This window comes from Dipodomys merriami, unplaced genomic scaffold (assembly GCF_024711535.1).
Source record: "Dipodomys merriami isolate MVZ:Mamm:240054 unplaced genomic scaffold, mDipMer1.0.p SCAF_113, whole genome shotgun sequence".
NCBI lineage: Eukaryota > Metazoa > Chordata > Mammalia > Rodentia > Heteromyidae > Dipodomys > Dipodomys merriami.
In genome coordinates this window covers 2285101-2302113 of record NW_027202416.1, presented here as the reverse complement: position 1 = coordinate 2302113, position 17013 = coordinate 2285101, and the positions used below count along the sequence as shown (strand labels likewise).

Below are 17013 nucleotides of genomic sequence, written 5' to 3'. Positions count from 1 at the left end.
AAGATGAACAACAAATTGGGGAGACAAAGTTCAAAGGGCAAACCAATGCAATAGCAATACTCACAAGACAACATGTTGGAAATTTACATTACAACTTGTGAGGGGTTTGGGGGGAAAGGAAAAGTGTGAGAAAAATGAGGTAGTGGGTAAAATTTCGACATGTTATGTATTCACTACCTTACAATTAATGCAACCCCTGTATATATCACCTTAAAAATAAAATTAAACAAAAATAAGTTAAATAAAGTATAATTTCACTGTATTGCTATAGTAAATATTATCCTATGTGCATTACCTTTTAAAAAATGAACACTATTTGGCATCTAATTTGAATTAATTACACCTTTCTTTATCAGAGGTTCATCAACTTGAATGTAATCTAAATATACAATATTTTCACAATATATCTGTCATAATTTTCAAAAATTTATAAGTTAATATTGTCCCATAGTAAAACAGAAAACAGTTTAATTCTCTGGAAACTCCTAACTTTTAAAACTGAATAATTGTAAAAGGACAGAATATATGTGTTCTTCAAAGTTCTTACAAATACTAACTACTCATTTTCAAATTCTGAACATTCCATATCAGAGATATTCAAAACAGTACCTGTTTGTATGATATTTAATTCTGCAATAACTGCAGTTTCTAATGGGGTGCTACATAGTGAGAAATCAACAGAAAAAAAATAGCCACATTCTGGTGGATGATATAACTACGAAGTATGTGTAATAATTAATTCCTCAAGAGTAAACATTTGTTCATCAGAGTAAGCTATTATTTCTGTGATCATCAATCCCAAGCTTTTATGCCATAAAGTCTTCGTAGCCCAACAGTTTCCAATTTGTATGGTGCACCTTAAAATTCCCTTAATTCACATCATGAATAGCTTATCACTATTGTGAAAAAATACTACACTTGTGCTAATATGATGCCTTTCCTATTGTGGAAAGTACACTACACTAAACTTTGCTGCAACATTTTTCTGAGTTCTAGAAATCAGAGCACTTGCAAATATTACTTATATTTTTATCTATCATAGATATTCAGGAGGCTAAGATCAGAAGATTGTGGTTCAAAGCCCACCCAGTCAGGAAGATTCCTTAGATTCTTATCTCCAATAAACTTCTCAGGAAAAGCCAGATTCAAGTGGCACTGAGGTTGAAGTTGTAGTGCATGAGCCTTCAGCAAAAACTGGCTCAAAGAGAGTGGCCAGGCCCAGAGTTCAAACCTGAGGACAAACCAAAAAATAGAACCAACTCCAACCTCGCATTTTTCTCATTGTATACAGAGGCATGTAATTAAGGAAATTTCTTCCTGTATTACAAATAGATAGAAGAACCAAGACCTCACACAATTATTGTCTTCATACCATGTTACACCAAAGCCTCAAAAAATTGCTTGTTCTAAATTAATAAATTAATATCATCCATTTGTTGGCAACTCTGTGCAGATTATTCACACTATCTCATTTTATACATGAACTGTTGGAATTATCAATTAACTAAGTTCTAATTATACCTCGTTTGAAAGAATATTTTAAGCAAATAAAATGCCTGATTCATGTGTGAATTTGTCAATTAAAACCTCTACTTAAAAAGAATTTTGTAGTATCCTATAGAATATGAAATTAGAAACAAAACCAAAATATTTATTTTAAATATAAATTCTAATTTAGCAAGGTCTACAAAGTCCTACATTAGATGAACTTTGTATTTTTCCAGGCTTAAACTTTTGTAATCCTTCATTATTTCTTTTAAATCCAACAGAATGATGCTTATTTTTTCAAATTTTTGATTGGGAATCATGAGCCATTTTGCATCTAGGAATGTTGTGTAATGCAGAGAGCATTTAAAACACAACTGAGGATTATATATGAGTTGCATTTCAATAGGAAACTTGCCTTCTCAAAACATAGTGACAAAATTAGCCCAAACTTCCAACTGTGTATTCCTTTCTTGTTTTTTGGTGTGTTTCATTGAGACAAAATTATGCTACCTGGTCCAGGGAAGGTATCACTATGTAATCCCACTCTCTAATCTCCTGTCTTACCTTGAGTGCTAGAATTCCAGGCTTGTATCAAATTGCCCTTCCATAGTTTGGTGGTTTATTTAATCTAGATACAGACTAGAAATTCTGAACTTCTCCTATGATCTTATTCATTAGACTGACTGTTCAAGTTGTTTATGTACTACTTTCAAAGATGTTCTATCATTTCACACAGGATATGAACATTTTCAGATGCACCTGCAGGGGTCTCTGATTCCTTCTTCCAGGGATCCAATCCCTTTAATAATGATTACTTGACTTTCTTTTTATCTCTGGTCCCTAGGTATGTAATATTATCAAACTTTGAATAAATTTCACTTGAGGACTTTCTAATATTAAAAATTATCACTTGATCTAGTCTTACTCAGGATATATTTTCTATTGTTTTCTAACATTTCTCCATATTCTGAGAGTTGTTTTATTTGTGCAGGTGTGTTTGCACATATATGTGCCTCTGTGTGTATGTGTATGTTTGTATGTGTGTATGCAAAAGCCTCAGCAACCTCATTCAGCAATCTTGCTCATGACTAGTATTCCATCACTTGAGTTCACGCCTATAATTCTAGGTATTCAGGAGGCTGACATCTGAGGATTGCAGTTCAAATCCTGTATGAGTAGGAAAGAAATGTTCTGAGGCACTTATCTCCAATTAACCACCAGAAAACTGGAAGTGGCGCTGTGGCTCAAGAGGTAGAACACTAGTCTTGAGGTGAAGAGTGGAGAGATATTTCCCAGGCTGAGTTCAAACCCTGTCTCAACCATCAAAAAGAAAGAAAAAAAGAAAGAAAGAATAAAGATAAAAGAAAGAAAAAGAAATGAGATCTTGGCCACCAGTTCATTGCCAGTATAATTCCTGCTTTCTCACCATGGACTTTTTTTCCAGTTAAGTCCATGCTCTTATATCTAACTTGCTTTGGAACCAGAATTATTCTTCAATTGTACATTTTACAAATTTGCGTGATTAGCAACCATGATTTAGAGATAGAAGTTGAAAGAGAGTGACCTCATCGTTCATGTTCCTCTTAGTATTAATTATTTCTCTATGTCACTCCCATAGATGTACATAATGGCCTTGGCTTTATTGGTTCAATGTTGTCTTATTTGCAGAGTCTTCTATAGTATATTGAACCATTATACTTAAACACAGAACTTTTCTTTCTCTTATTATTCCTATTGTTTCTTCTACTGTTAACTTGTGTACACTTGGGAAATAATTCACAACACACACACAAATAAACTTTTCTGAGAATCTTCTTCAAGTTAAGTTTAATTTAAGAGCACTTACGGAATTTGAAGTTAATGTACTCATGGATAATGGTTTCTTTTATGTTTTTATAGTAAAAAATAATGTACAGAGGGCTTAGAGTTACATAAGTAAGGTAATGAGTACATTTCTTATTGTTACATCCTCTTTTGTTTTTCCTGTGTTATCCATTCCCTCCCCATCTGCCCAATTCCCCCTCCCCTCCACAAGTTGTAAAATTCGTTTTCTACATAGTGTCTTGTTCATATCATTGTTACAATAGTTCATCCTGAATCTTTGTTTCAGCATTTTGTTGTTTCAATTCCCCTTCCCACACTAGAAAAATGTATATGCAAGATGCAGGGCACCAACATCATATCCAGTGAAAACAGGAGTTATATCATGCGGGAAGAACATGGAGGAGAAACGAAAAAATCACATAGTACATTTTAGATACATTAAAAACAATTTCAATAAAGAATAAAACAAGTTGTGTCCCTATCTTAGGTTTCATTTTTCTTAACATTATCTTATATGGCCATATGTACATGAATAATGTTTTTAAATTTTATATTTTGTATTTACTAAGTTGTCTCTGAAAGGCGTGTTACCTCATGTCCAAAGATGTCTTTGTGCTAGTTCTATGAAGCCTGAAAACATTCATTTTACCTGAAGAGGGTACCTTTCTTCAATTTTTTTAGCTCCCTTATCAAAGATTAGATGGCTATAGGTTTGTAGGTTCATTTCTGGGTTTTCAATTCTATTCCAGTGGTCCTGAGGTCGATCCTTGGAGATTCCTCAAAAGACTCCACATAGAGCTCCCCTAAGACCCAGCAATCCCACTTTGGGGCATTAACCCAAATGTTCACAAACAAGGCCACATTAGAGGTACCAGCACGACTATGTTTATTGCAGCCTTATTTACCATAGCTAAGGTATGGAACCAACCCAGATGCCCCTCAGTAGATGAATGGATCAAGAAAATGTGGTATATATACACAATGGAATCCTATGCCTCCATCAGAAAGAATGACATTGCCACATTTGTTAGGAACTGGAAAGACTTGGAAAAATTATATTAATTGAAGTAAGCCACCCCCAAAGAAACATAGGTCCCATGGTTTTCCTATTTCCAATAACTAGTATATGTCTGAGTCAAACAGAAAAGGTCAGATAAGTTGATGTTAGGGAAATGAACCCTAAGATATGTATTCGAATGTTTTTTGTTCTTTCATGTGACTTTTTCTAACACATTTATAAGATGATTTCCTTGTTGCTTTTTATGTCCCTTCCCCACGGGATAACAATAACCCCTGATTTCACTGTATTTGATGTCGGTATAATTTCTGGAGGGGAACGGAAAAAAAAACAAATCATTTAAATAGGGATACAGGTGGAACCATTGCAGCAATGAGATGTACAACTCGTTATTTCAAAAACGAACTTTACAACTTTGTTGTTGGGGGGAGGAGGATTGGATGGAGGGGGGAGGGGAGGATGGGAAGGGGAAACCAAGGAGTAGGCTACATTGCTTGATAAAAAATATACTCATTCCAGATCTTAGCTATGGTAAATAATGCTGCAATAAACATAGTTGTGTTCGTAGCTTTAGTGTGGTCTTGTTTGTAAACATTTGGGTAAATGCCCAAAAGTGGCACTCCACATCCCCTCCAGCATCTGTTGTTATTAGAGTTCTTGATTATACCCATTCTAACTGGGGTGAGGTGATATCTCAATGTTGTTTTGATTTGCATTTCTTTTATGTCTAGGGATTGGAAGGGGAAAACAAAGAGTAGGCTACAATGCTTGATAAAAACTGTACTCATTATCTTGCACATGTGATTGTAACCACTCTGTTCAGTATTTTCACTGTAAGAAATATATATTCATTGTTAGAAAAAAAAAGAATCCAAGCTTGAAGAAACTGTCCCTGTCTTTTTTCGAGTGTGTTCTTTATTCATATAAAAACTTCTTTAAAGTATTTCAAAAGGAAACAATGTGCCATTTGAAGGCCAGCATAGAACAAAAGGAAATAAACATTGTTTTAAAAGTTTTCTTTTGCAAGGAAACAAAGATTTGGAGGTTTTAATTTGTCTTTTGCATGGATATTTCACTATTGAGATGATTCTGTTGTTGCAGGAGTCACTTATTAATTCCTTTAGTCTTGTCCTGAATTCTCCAGCACAATTAGTATTAGAAAAAAGCAGGATCCAGTGAGTATGATCAGCAAAAGGAGCCTGTTCTCAAACCAGTGCTTTATGGATGGTCCCAAAGAAATATGTGCGTTTTTTTCTTGTTCGTTTGTTTAGTTTGTCCTGGTTCTGGAGCTTGAACTCAGAGGCTGGACCATGTCTCTGAACAAATGTCTTCCCTGGCCAACTTCCCCCAAAGCTAGGACTCTACTACTTGAGCCAAAATCCACTTTTGGCGTTTTTGGTGTTTGGTTACAGATAAGAATGTGACAGACTTTCCTGCCTAGGTTGGCTTTGAACTGAGAAAGTAAGAAAGCCAAGTGACATCAACTGTATCAAGATTTCTGTTTTGAACCAAGAAATACTAGACAAAGTTTATTATAAAGCTAATATTTGACAATTTTTAAAAGAAAAGAATATGTCTAACAAAGAATCCATAACTTAAATAACTCCACAAATGTAGGTGCACTGAATCATTTTGGACGCATTTTTTTCATCTGCTTGGGAAGATAACTATTGACTTCATAGATTCCTTTTGGGGAAACTTAGTCATATTTGCCTGTTGTCACTGGCTTTGTACACATGCATGCTGTACATGCTTCTAAGGGCCCTACATAAAGAAGTCTTGAAATTCTCAACAGTATTTAAATAAGATGCTCCAGCCTAAGGTTAAGATTTTAGGTGTGGACATTTATCAACACTCCTGATTCAGACTCTACTTGATATAATTTTTAATCAATATTTTGTTTTTAGTTTTGTTCTTTGTAAATTCACATGCACCTATGAAAAATTGTGTGGACATCCCAATGATATTCTCAAAGTACCTCTTAATCATGACTCACAAAAAGTTGTATTATATTACGACAAGGAAAAATGCTATAAATAAAGAAAACAATAATTAAATATTAATGATTACTAAAATAAAAAACAAAACAATTACCAGGGTTTTCAGTATTTGAAGTGTACATAGTAGAGTTTACTATTTTCTCATATTCCTGTACATTTAAAACTGGATAAAGCTATAAGTAGCATTTAAATTTACTCACTAAGATTACTATTTATAGTTCATCTCATCATTTGTATGTGGATTATATCATTATTTGTTCATCACTAACATATAACGTAAAGGAGCCCTGAAGATTTAACAGAAACTGTGTACTTAAAATCTTAACTTAAAATCTTAACTGCTTCTTTACACAGTCTTTGCAACTTCTCATTAGTAAAGTGTCTATAAAATCTGAAATGTACATACTTACTAGTACATGCTACCAGAAATATTATATACTTTATCAAAAATTTTTATGACCTGCCAAACAGTCTTAATTTTGCCATATATAAGCAAATCCCAAAATTAAACATATTTAAAACATTAAAACTTTTAACAAACCTTAACATTTGCTGCAATGATCATTATGACAAGTGCCTTTTGTAGAATAATTGAATTCTTCCTCCTACAAATCTCATGAACAACAAATATCTGGAATTATTTTGTTTTTGATATGTCAATCTTGACTTTATTCTTAAATGTGTGCTTATGTAAGAAACACATGGTTCTAAAATTTCACAATTCTTTTGAACTTATTTTTGTTGAATTGTCTAGTTTAAGAAAATCAATTACTCTTTATAAAAATGTTTTGTGCTCAATTTGGCTGCACACACACTAAAATTGGAACATACAGAGAAGATTAGCATGGTCCCTGCACAAGGATGATACACAAATTAGTGAATCGTTCCATATTTTTACAACAACAGATGCTGGAAGGGATATGGCCAGAAGTGAGCCTACTGCATTCTTGGTGGGAGTGTAAACTTGTTCATCCACTTTGGAAAGCAGTTTGGAGGTTCCTCAAAAGCCTCCACATAGAGCTCCCTATTATACAGCAATCCCACTTTTGGGCATTCTCCCAAATGATCACAAACCAGTCCATACTAAAACTACCACCACAACAATGTTTATTGTAGCATTATTTTCTATAGCTAAGATATGGAACCAACCCTGATGCTGCTCAGTAGAAGAATGGATCAATAAAATGTTCTCTCTCTCTCTCTCTCTCTCTCTCTCTCTCTCTCTCTCTCTCTCTCTCTCTCTCTCTCTCTCTCTCTCTCTCTGTGTGTGTGTGTGTGTGTGAATGTACACTTACACAACCACATTGGAAAGCAGTCTGGTGAGTCCTCAGAAAGATAAATATTGACCTTCCTTATGGCCCACTCATACCACTTCTAGGCCTCTATCCTGAACAACAGGTACCAATATTCAAGGACAAATGCACTTCCATGTTTATTGCAGCACTGTTCACAATAGCCAGGATATGAAAACAACCCATATGTCCCACCAGAGATGAATGGATCAAAAAACTGTGGTAACTATACACAACGGAATATTTTCCAGCCATTAGAAAAGACAAATTAATGGCATTAGTAGGGAAATCAATCAAGCTACAGGAAATCATGTTGAGCGAGGTGAGCCAAAATCAAAGAGACAAATGGCACATGGTCTCCGTGATAAGCGGATGTTAAATCCAAAATGTAAGGTGATATGACAAAATTAACAACACTTAAGAAACCAAGAACTTCCACTCATCTGGTCGAATCACTACTAAATAACCCCATTCTGCTGATCATATGTGCACACTGAAGGGAAACCAGGAGGACGACACAGAACTAGAGGGAATCAGGGAAAAACATACAACAGTGGGATCCATCAGCTGCACTGGACATTGACCAAAATGAACTAAGCAACTCAATGTCACTGGAGGGAGGGAGGGAACAAGTGGGAAAGAGGGAACAGCTGACGCTTATGCAATACAAAAGAAATATACATATTTCAAAACAAAAAAGTTTACATATGGAAGAAATAACTCTATTGCAAAGCTCATAGAATTCATAAATGTTGTAGACCATAATAGACAATTTGCTCCATCGAAGTTTGAATGTGTTTGTGACTTAAACTAAGCATCACTATCCCACAATATTGTGAAATTTGGGAAAGTATGTAACCACTTAATCACAATAAAAACATTTGAAAAAATGATGAAGGTGGAAAACTAAGTTGCTCTAAAAAACAAAAAAGGAAAATGTTCTGTGTGTATTTGTGTGTACACACACACGCACACACATATACTATATATATATATATATATATATATATATATATATGAATTCTATGCCTCCATCAGAAAGAATGACAACGCTCAATTTGTTAGGAAATGGAAAGATTTGGAAAAAAATTATATTAACTGATGTAAGCCAAGTCCAAAGAAACATAGGTCCCATTGAATCCCTTATTTGTAATAACTAGTATATGTCTGGGATAAGCAGAAAAGTTGAAAGCTTATGTGTATATGACTAGATAAGTTGATGTTAACCTAAATAACCCCCAAGATAGAGACACAAGTGTTTGTTTTTCTTTATTGCTGTTGTTTCTCACGTATTTATAATGTACGATGTGATTGTTTTTCTTTTTTATACGTTCCTCCCCAACAATATAACCCTGTTTTCACTTTATTTGATGTTGGTGCACCTGCATCTTGAATGTACACTTCTCTAATTTGGGAAGGGAAAGGGAAAAAACAACATGCTTAAATAGGAATACAGTTTGACCCATTGTATAACAATAGATGCACAAGACATTATTTTGAAAAAGGAACTTTACAATTTAGGCTAGGGACATTTGGTGGGGCTTTGGGGTATGAGGAGTGTACTTGTGGAGGTGTAAGGGAAGGAATGGTGGGGGAAAAACAAAGGAGGAGGTAACAATGCTTGATAGGAAATGTACTTATTACTTTGCTCATATAACTATAACCCCTCTGTACAGTATTTTTACAACAAAAATGTATAAAAATGTTTTGAGATGGAAGAGTTTATGAAGCCCATTTTACCCTTATAATATCGTTAACAAAGAAATTAATGCAAAACACTGATATGAAGATATTTTGAAAAAGTGAGTGTGTGTGCATTCCTGCGTGTTGGCATGCTCAGAGTTTGAAATCAGGGCTTCAATATCTTGCTACGTCTTTCTCTCTAGATTGGTGAGTTACTATATGAGCTACATCTCCATTCCTGACCCTTTGCTATTTCGTTAAAATTTTGAAAAATAATCTCATGAATTTATTTTGTCCTGTTGACTTCCAAATATTATCCACAGATCTCAGGCTCCTTAATAGGTATCCCGAGTAGTTAAGATTATAGGTGTGACAAACCAGTACCAGGCTTTCAGAATAATTTTAAAAGTAGAAGAAAATTTACTTCACAGAGGCCTGTTTTATCATCTCCTTGTCTTAAAGCATTTTGCAGTGATTATATGTGAAATTTTTCATTCTTGAATTATTAAAATACAGTAAGTGATGATATTTAAAACATTTAGTACTTTTTAAAAATGATACTGAAACTATGGGACAGAAGAAATTTGCCTCTCTTTGGACCATAATTTATAAGCTCAGCTCTGTGCATGATAACCCAATGTCACCAACACAGTCTGTGTTGAAGACAAAATGTAAAAATGGGCAATAATTGCTATGCTATTATTTCTTGGACAGTATGAATATTGAATTGAGAGTATCAGAGAATGGAGAGAATTTATCCACCTTTTGTGTATTGCTGGAAGACTTTTGGAAAATTTGACTCATTTTCTTCCTCACTGTGTGTCTTGGGCCATGCACTTAGTGCCTTTAATTACAATTTTTCCCAACACTAAAATGGTAATAACATTAGCATTATAGCAAATGTTATCTTAAGAATTAAGGGTCCTTAGAATGATGAACTCTTTTCTCATTCTTGTAGAGGCATTATCAGATGAGAGGAACTGTATTTTTTTGTTTGCTTACTTCCATTTATTCATGAATTTGAAATCTGAACTTCTTAAGACTGAAAGAAACCAAAATTAGACACGCAGGCTTTGGAAAGAGCAATCAATGTAAAATAAATAAAATACATATAGATATGTAAAAGATCTGACTAAATTGTTATATAGTCTCAAGCATAAACAGAAAATGATTTAAGCAATATCATGTTATTGAAAATTGAAAAATGTTAGGAGTTGCTTAATTTTTTCCTTTTTACTACCTTGAATTAATTATTTTTGTATAGAGAGATTAAAGATGAGATTAACAATAAACTTGATTAAAAATGGACAAAAGTTCCAATAGACATGTTTTCCATAAACCCCTCTATATCACCAGTGGGTTTACACAGTTGTTTTTAATACAACTTCTGTGCTGGCTTAATGCTGTGAGAAGTCATTAGAGAAATGTAATTCAAAATTACTATGATACTACTTTATAACTATTATAACTCTTATCAAAAAAAATCAAAGGAACAAGGTGTGATGGTTAAAGGTTTTAATTCCAAGAATTTAGGAGGTTGGATTTCGGTCTTAAGCCAGTCTAGAGTACTGAAGATAGTAAAAACTTGCCCTTTATTACCTTTTGAATAAAATGTAATCATGTTGGTAAGAGTGTGAAGAAAAGGAAATTTTCTACACTCTTGGTCAAAATCCAGGTTAGTATTTTCCTTGTAGAAAGTAGTATGCAGTTTTCTAAAGAAATCATACTTGAAATATCATCTGACCCACCAATCATGTGATTATTTCTCTCTGGGTAATTCATAAATATATCTGTAGTTCATTGTTATTCACATTATTCACAACAACAGCCAAGATGTAAATCGAAGTTCAGTGTTCAACGACACTAATAAAGCAACTGTGGTACATACACAAATATCTTTTTCTGTTTCATCCTTAAAATAACAAGAGACTGCTCCCATTACCCACAACTTACAATGACCTGTAAGATGTATTCGAAATGAAGAAAAATGTTATGTTCTGATCTTTGTAAACACACACACACACACACACACACACACACACACACACACACACACACAGACACACACACACACACATACACAAAAACCATCCTCAAACATTGACAGAATATTTTTGTAAAGTAAAGCATTTAGTTCGGGCATTTAGTTCACAATGCATAAGATACTAGATATACATTATGACCAGGTATAGAGTTGTAATGTACAACATGAGGATACAGGGGACAACATTGGCCTTATATAAGAATTAAGCTAAGTAAGTAGGAGTTGTTCTTCCTAGTAGTGGTTACTCTTTTAGTTGTTCTTCCTTCAATAATGGATAAGATGAATGTAATTCTTTAAGTATACCTGCCTATTTGCAGAAATAATAACAAAAAATATAGCAATAATGTTGCATGCTCAACGTAGAACAAAATGTCAAATTAAAATACATGAGATTATCATTCATGTAAACTAATTCTTACAAATGAAACCATGGGACTTATGTGTCTTTAAGTCTGGCTTACTGCACTAATATGATTTTTTTCCAAGATCTTCCATTTCCTTACAAATGAGGTGGTCACATTCTTTGTGATTGAAGCATAGTTTTCCATGTGCGTTTATCTGTGTGTGTGTGTGTGTGTGTGTGTGTGTGTGTGTGTGTGTGTGTGTGTGTGTGTGTGTGGGAGTGTGTGTGTCATTTTTGGTAAATATTACTGTGATACACAGTAGTAGCTTTACTGTGGCCTTGTTTGTGATCACCTGGTTATATGCCCAGAAGTGGGATTACTGGGTAATAGGGGAGCATTATTGTGTACATCAAGGATAATCTTAGTAGATGAGCAGAATAGTTCAATAGCTATGTACATATGATTGTATAAGGTGATTCTAAGTGAAATGAACTCCAAGACATGTTCTTTGTTGTTGTTGTTCTTAATGTACTGTGATTTCCTTTTATGTTTTTGTGTTTTCCCCACCTATGGTTTATCCCCTGTAGTCAATGTATTTGATTTTGATACCTTGGGTATTTTAAATATGTTGATCTGAACTAGGTAAGGAAAAGAAAAAAAAAAACAAAATGGTGAGACAAAGGACAAAGGGAGAACCTATGCAACAGTGGTATTCACAAGTCAATATGTTGTAAATAATCTTGGGGTGGGCGTTGGGAGTGAAGAGAGAGAAAAATAGGGGAAAGGTGTCGCTACCGCCTCGACCAGCAAGGAAGACGCGACACCGGACTCTTCTCTCTGCAGTTTATTCAGGACCTTTTTGTAATCTTGTGACCCCAACCCCGGGGAGAATTCCCCACAGCCTTAAGTACCCGCTGGGTAGCCAACCCTGATACGCCACGTGGGAACCACCAATAGGTTCAGGTGCGCGGAAGCCAGCCAGATTCTTTGCCTTAGCCATATCAGGAGTTGTTTACCACATAGACCACTCGCCATCGGGAAGGCGGAGGGCGGAAACCGGCACCATCTTCCAGGTGCGGCCTCTCGCAGCTCTCTACAGTTCCCCCTTTTTTGTTTAAAGAACACAGATGAGAATAGAGGTCTGATCCCTGTTGTGCAATGCAAGGACTGCATACAAGCCTTCTCCCAGAGGGTACCTTCTCTAGGGATGACTCAGCCTGTCCATTGATTCGTTTTTCACAAGGATGGGAAAAGGTGAATCGAACCCGTGTGCAATCAAACATGCTCTCCTCGAGGGCAAAACTCATGCCTCTCGACTGCAGTACTTTGGCTTTGCAATCTGTGTTCATTGTTTTAGGGTGGCAAGCCACGCTTAGGGGGACTGACCTGCTCCAATGACTGTAAAGGCTTGGATAATCATGGCTGCACTGCGACGCTGAGAACCTCTAATTTGGCAAATGCACCACAGACATACCAAGGAGGCTAACACCAGGAGGCCTATCAGGGCTCCCAAACCCGCCCCCTCCTTGAGATGAATCATAGCAGTGGAGATCCATGAAGATAACCCCTCCGCCAATCCGGTATCCACTCAGGTCGAGTTCACCATGACGATGACAACCCTGAGCTGTTCCATCAGCCTGTCGAACTCCCCAGTTCAATTACCTAAAAGATAACTAGACAATTGTTTAGACAAATTTGCAGCATTTTTTGAATAGGTTTTTTCCTGGGCCTGAACTCTGGGCCTGGGCGCTGTCCCTCAGCTCTTCAGCTCAAGGCCAGCACTCTACCACTTCAGTCACAGCGTCACTTCCGGCTTTTTTCATTTTGGTTATGTGGTGCTGAGGAATCGAACCCAGGGCCTCATGCATGCAAGGCAAGTGCTCTACCACTGAGCCACCTTCCCAGCCCCATTCTTCTGGGTTAATTGCACCACAGCAGCAGCTAATCCAGCTCTCTGCAAACTTTCATCCATGCTTCTAGTCCCCTATTCTTATATGGGGTTATGGTGGCTCTGCATTCCTTAGTGCACTGCTCGTAAACAAGCTGTTTAATTAATGGCATGGCTGCATCTGGGTCACCAAAAATTCTGCCAGTAGCCTCGACCATACGGGCAACAAAGTCCAAAAACAGCTCCTTGGAGCCCTGCAGGATTTTGGTGAGATTGCCATTCACCTCGCCTTTATTTGGTAAGGCCTTCCATGCCTTTATGCCAATTTTATTGATTTGTTCATAAACTTGAACCGGGTAGCCTATCTGCTGATTGGCGAATCTCCCCTGTCCAAGCAGCCTATCTCTGTCCCAAGCTGGGTTTCCCGCAGCCTGATTGGCCACAGCCTCTTCACTAGCAAATTCAATCAAAAAGGCCTTCCAATCTAAATACTGACCTGGGCTCAAACAAGCTCGTGCGAGCCCACTCCAATCACTGGGTGTCATGCAATGTCTAGGGCCTCCACCTGGGCTACAGCAAAGGAGGCTGTGATTCCGTATGTCCGCACAGACTCCGCTAAAATTTTATAACCTTAAAATCTAAGGGTTCATGAAACCGCTGTCCCTGTGGATCCTGAAATATTGGACAGGCTAGATGTAACTCGGTTCTGACCGCTTTCCACACGCCTGGGCTGAAAGAACAGCCAGGGCTGCCACTTCCAGGGTCCTCCGCATAGAGCGGAGGGGCCAAAGGTGTGGGGCGGTGCACAGAGGGCATACATTCGTCTTTATCTGGGTCCTCTCTCTCCTTCCCTTTCCTCCTCTTTCTTATCTTTGTTTTTTCTATTTGTTCTATGAGTGATTGTAGTTCCTCTGAGTCTGTAGACTCAGAAGTCTCTAGTTCGGCAAAATCAGGGTATGACCCCCCCCCTGCTCTCCTCCTTTTCGCTGTCTGCCCTTTCTGATCTTTCTTCCTGCAGCATTTCTAAGGCGGCCTGACCATTCTCTACCGCCTCACTGCAACGCTGGTCCTCGAGACAGCCTCTTATCAGTTTCCATATTGGTCTCACTCCGCTCTTAAGCGTTCCTTGTTCAGAGGCAAAACCTTGGTCCCTCCCTAGTTTCTCCCAAGAGGCCACCGTGAGGCTTCCAGAGACAGCGAACCATGGGGCAACGGTATCACATTCATTCAAAAATCTCTCTAAAGTACTCTTTTTTATTTTTAACTTTTTTGAGTGCAGTAGCTCATTGAGAGCCAAAAACATTGGGTGTGAAAAAGAAGCGCCCATGTTTTAAACATTTAAAGCTGGTAAACAAACTTTTACTTTCACTTTTGGCTACTCTATTGACTAGCCCCGGGTTCTCAATCTCTCTTTATCTACCGAGAAGAGCAAAAATCCCCCCGCTCTTGTGGCGGATTCCCCTTTTACCTGGGAACTTACTCCCCGCTCTTGTGGCGGATTCCCCTTTTACCTGGGAACTTACTCCCCGCTCTTGTGGCGGATTCCCCTTTTACCTGTGGACTTACCCCCGCTTTTGTCGCGGATTCCCCTTTTACCTGGGGACTTACCCCCGCTTTTGTCGCGGATTCCCCTTTTACCTGGGGACTTACCAGTGCACCACCCTGACCGCAGAGAGTTCTGAGTCCTCGTTGGGGTTATGGCTGAGTTCCCCGTACGGGCCACCACGTGTCGCTACCCGCCTCGACCAGCAAGGAAGACGCGACACCGAACTCTTCTCTCTGCCCTTTATTCAGGACCTTTTAGTAATCTTGTGACCCCAACCCCGGGGAGAATTCCCCACAGCCTTAAGTACCCGCTGGGTAGCCAACCCTGATACGCCACGTGGGAACCACCAATAGGTTCAGGTGCACGGAAGCAAGCCAGATTCTTTGCCTTAGCCATATCAGGAGTTGTTTACCACAGAGACCACTCGCCATCGGGAAGGCGGAGGGCGGAAACCGGCACCATCTTCCAGGTGCGGCCTCTCGCAGCTCTCTACAGAAAGGTTAACAAGTTAGAAAAGAAATAAATTAATTACGTTACTTATGTAACTATATCCCATCTGTACATTACCTTGACAATAAAATTTAAATAAAAAATAAAATATATGAGACCAGCATACAGGAGATGGGAGTGGGGGAAATACTGTAGTATCATAGAGTAGAACAGCTGGGGAGAGCAGTAATTTGACTTTAATGTAGGAAGTAATAAACTAGCATACAGATTTTCAGCCTCATGTCGGTCATTAAAAAGGGAAAACAAAATGCACAATCAGCAAACCAATTGAGATAAAATAGAAAACTAAACAATTAAGATAAAGGGATGACTTGGACCAAGAATAACAAATGACACAATTAGGAAATAAATAACAAGCTGCTGGGCTGGGAAGGTGGCTTAGTGCTAGAATGCTTGCCTTGTATGCCTGAGGCCCTGGGTTCGATTCCTCAGCACCACATAAGCAAAAAGAAAAAAGTTGGAAGTGGTGCTGGGTCTCAAGTTGTAGAGCGCTAGCCTTGAGCTGAAATGCTGAGGTACAGCACCCAGGCTCAGAGATCAGGCCCCACGATTGGACCCAAAAAATAAAATTAAAAAAAATAACAAGCTGCTAAGTTTAAAAATGATCACCCTTAATTCTATTGACTTGTTTACATCACAATTTGTTAGAAGTATAATTCAAATCACAGTTTAATAGTATATTGTTTTAATAATAGTTTACTTATTATTGATTTCTTAACATTGAATGGTTAATATATAATTTTAATTTCATCAGCTATAGAAAAGAAGAAAGTGAAAATAATTTTAATAATATATTTAATGAATTGTAAAATTGAGAAGGATTAAATTTGAACAAATAACAAATCATTGCTTCATTTCTGTGAGTTAATGTAATAATTCAAAGTGTATTCTACACTTAGCAATCATCTTCACATCAAATAATAAATTATTACACATGACCCTTGGTATTATTTGGAAGAGTTCAGCACTGTGGTAAAATTCACACCACATAGTACACGAGGGTATGATCCCTCTCATATAGCTTAAATTGTGGAAATTTGATTTTTACATGCATGTTAAGTTCTTGTCTAGGTCACATCTATAAAATTATTTAAAATTATATACACGAGGACTATTTCAGATGATAATTCAAAGTGATATTCATTAATTAAATTTTTATTATTTCATACCAAATAAATATTTACAGAGAGACTGAATTTTTCTGTAGATGTTGGTTTATGTGTGCCAGATTATACGTATTAAAGCTTATTTTATATTCCTGACATTGTTTCTAGAGTTGAATTTATTTGTCCATTACGGGTTAAGTGTATTATATTGGATATATGAAAGTAAACTGAATGTTTATTCCATTAATCCTTTGTCTAATCCCAATATGA

The 17013-nt window shown here is 36.9% G+C and overlaps 1 non-coding gene across 1 annotated transcript; it reads left to right on the top strand.

The window, feature by feature from the left end:
* Positions 1-7120: 7120 nt before the first annotated feature.
* Positions 7121-7226, top strand: LOC138822628 (U6 spliceosomal RNA). The gene has a single exon (XR_011370584.1). It is a non-coding gene; the product is annotated as a U6 spliceosomal RNA (small nuclear RNA).
* Positions 7227-17013: the final 9787 nt, after the last annotated feature.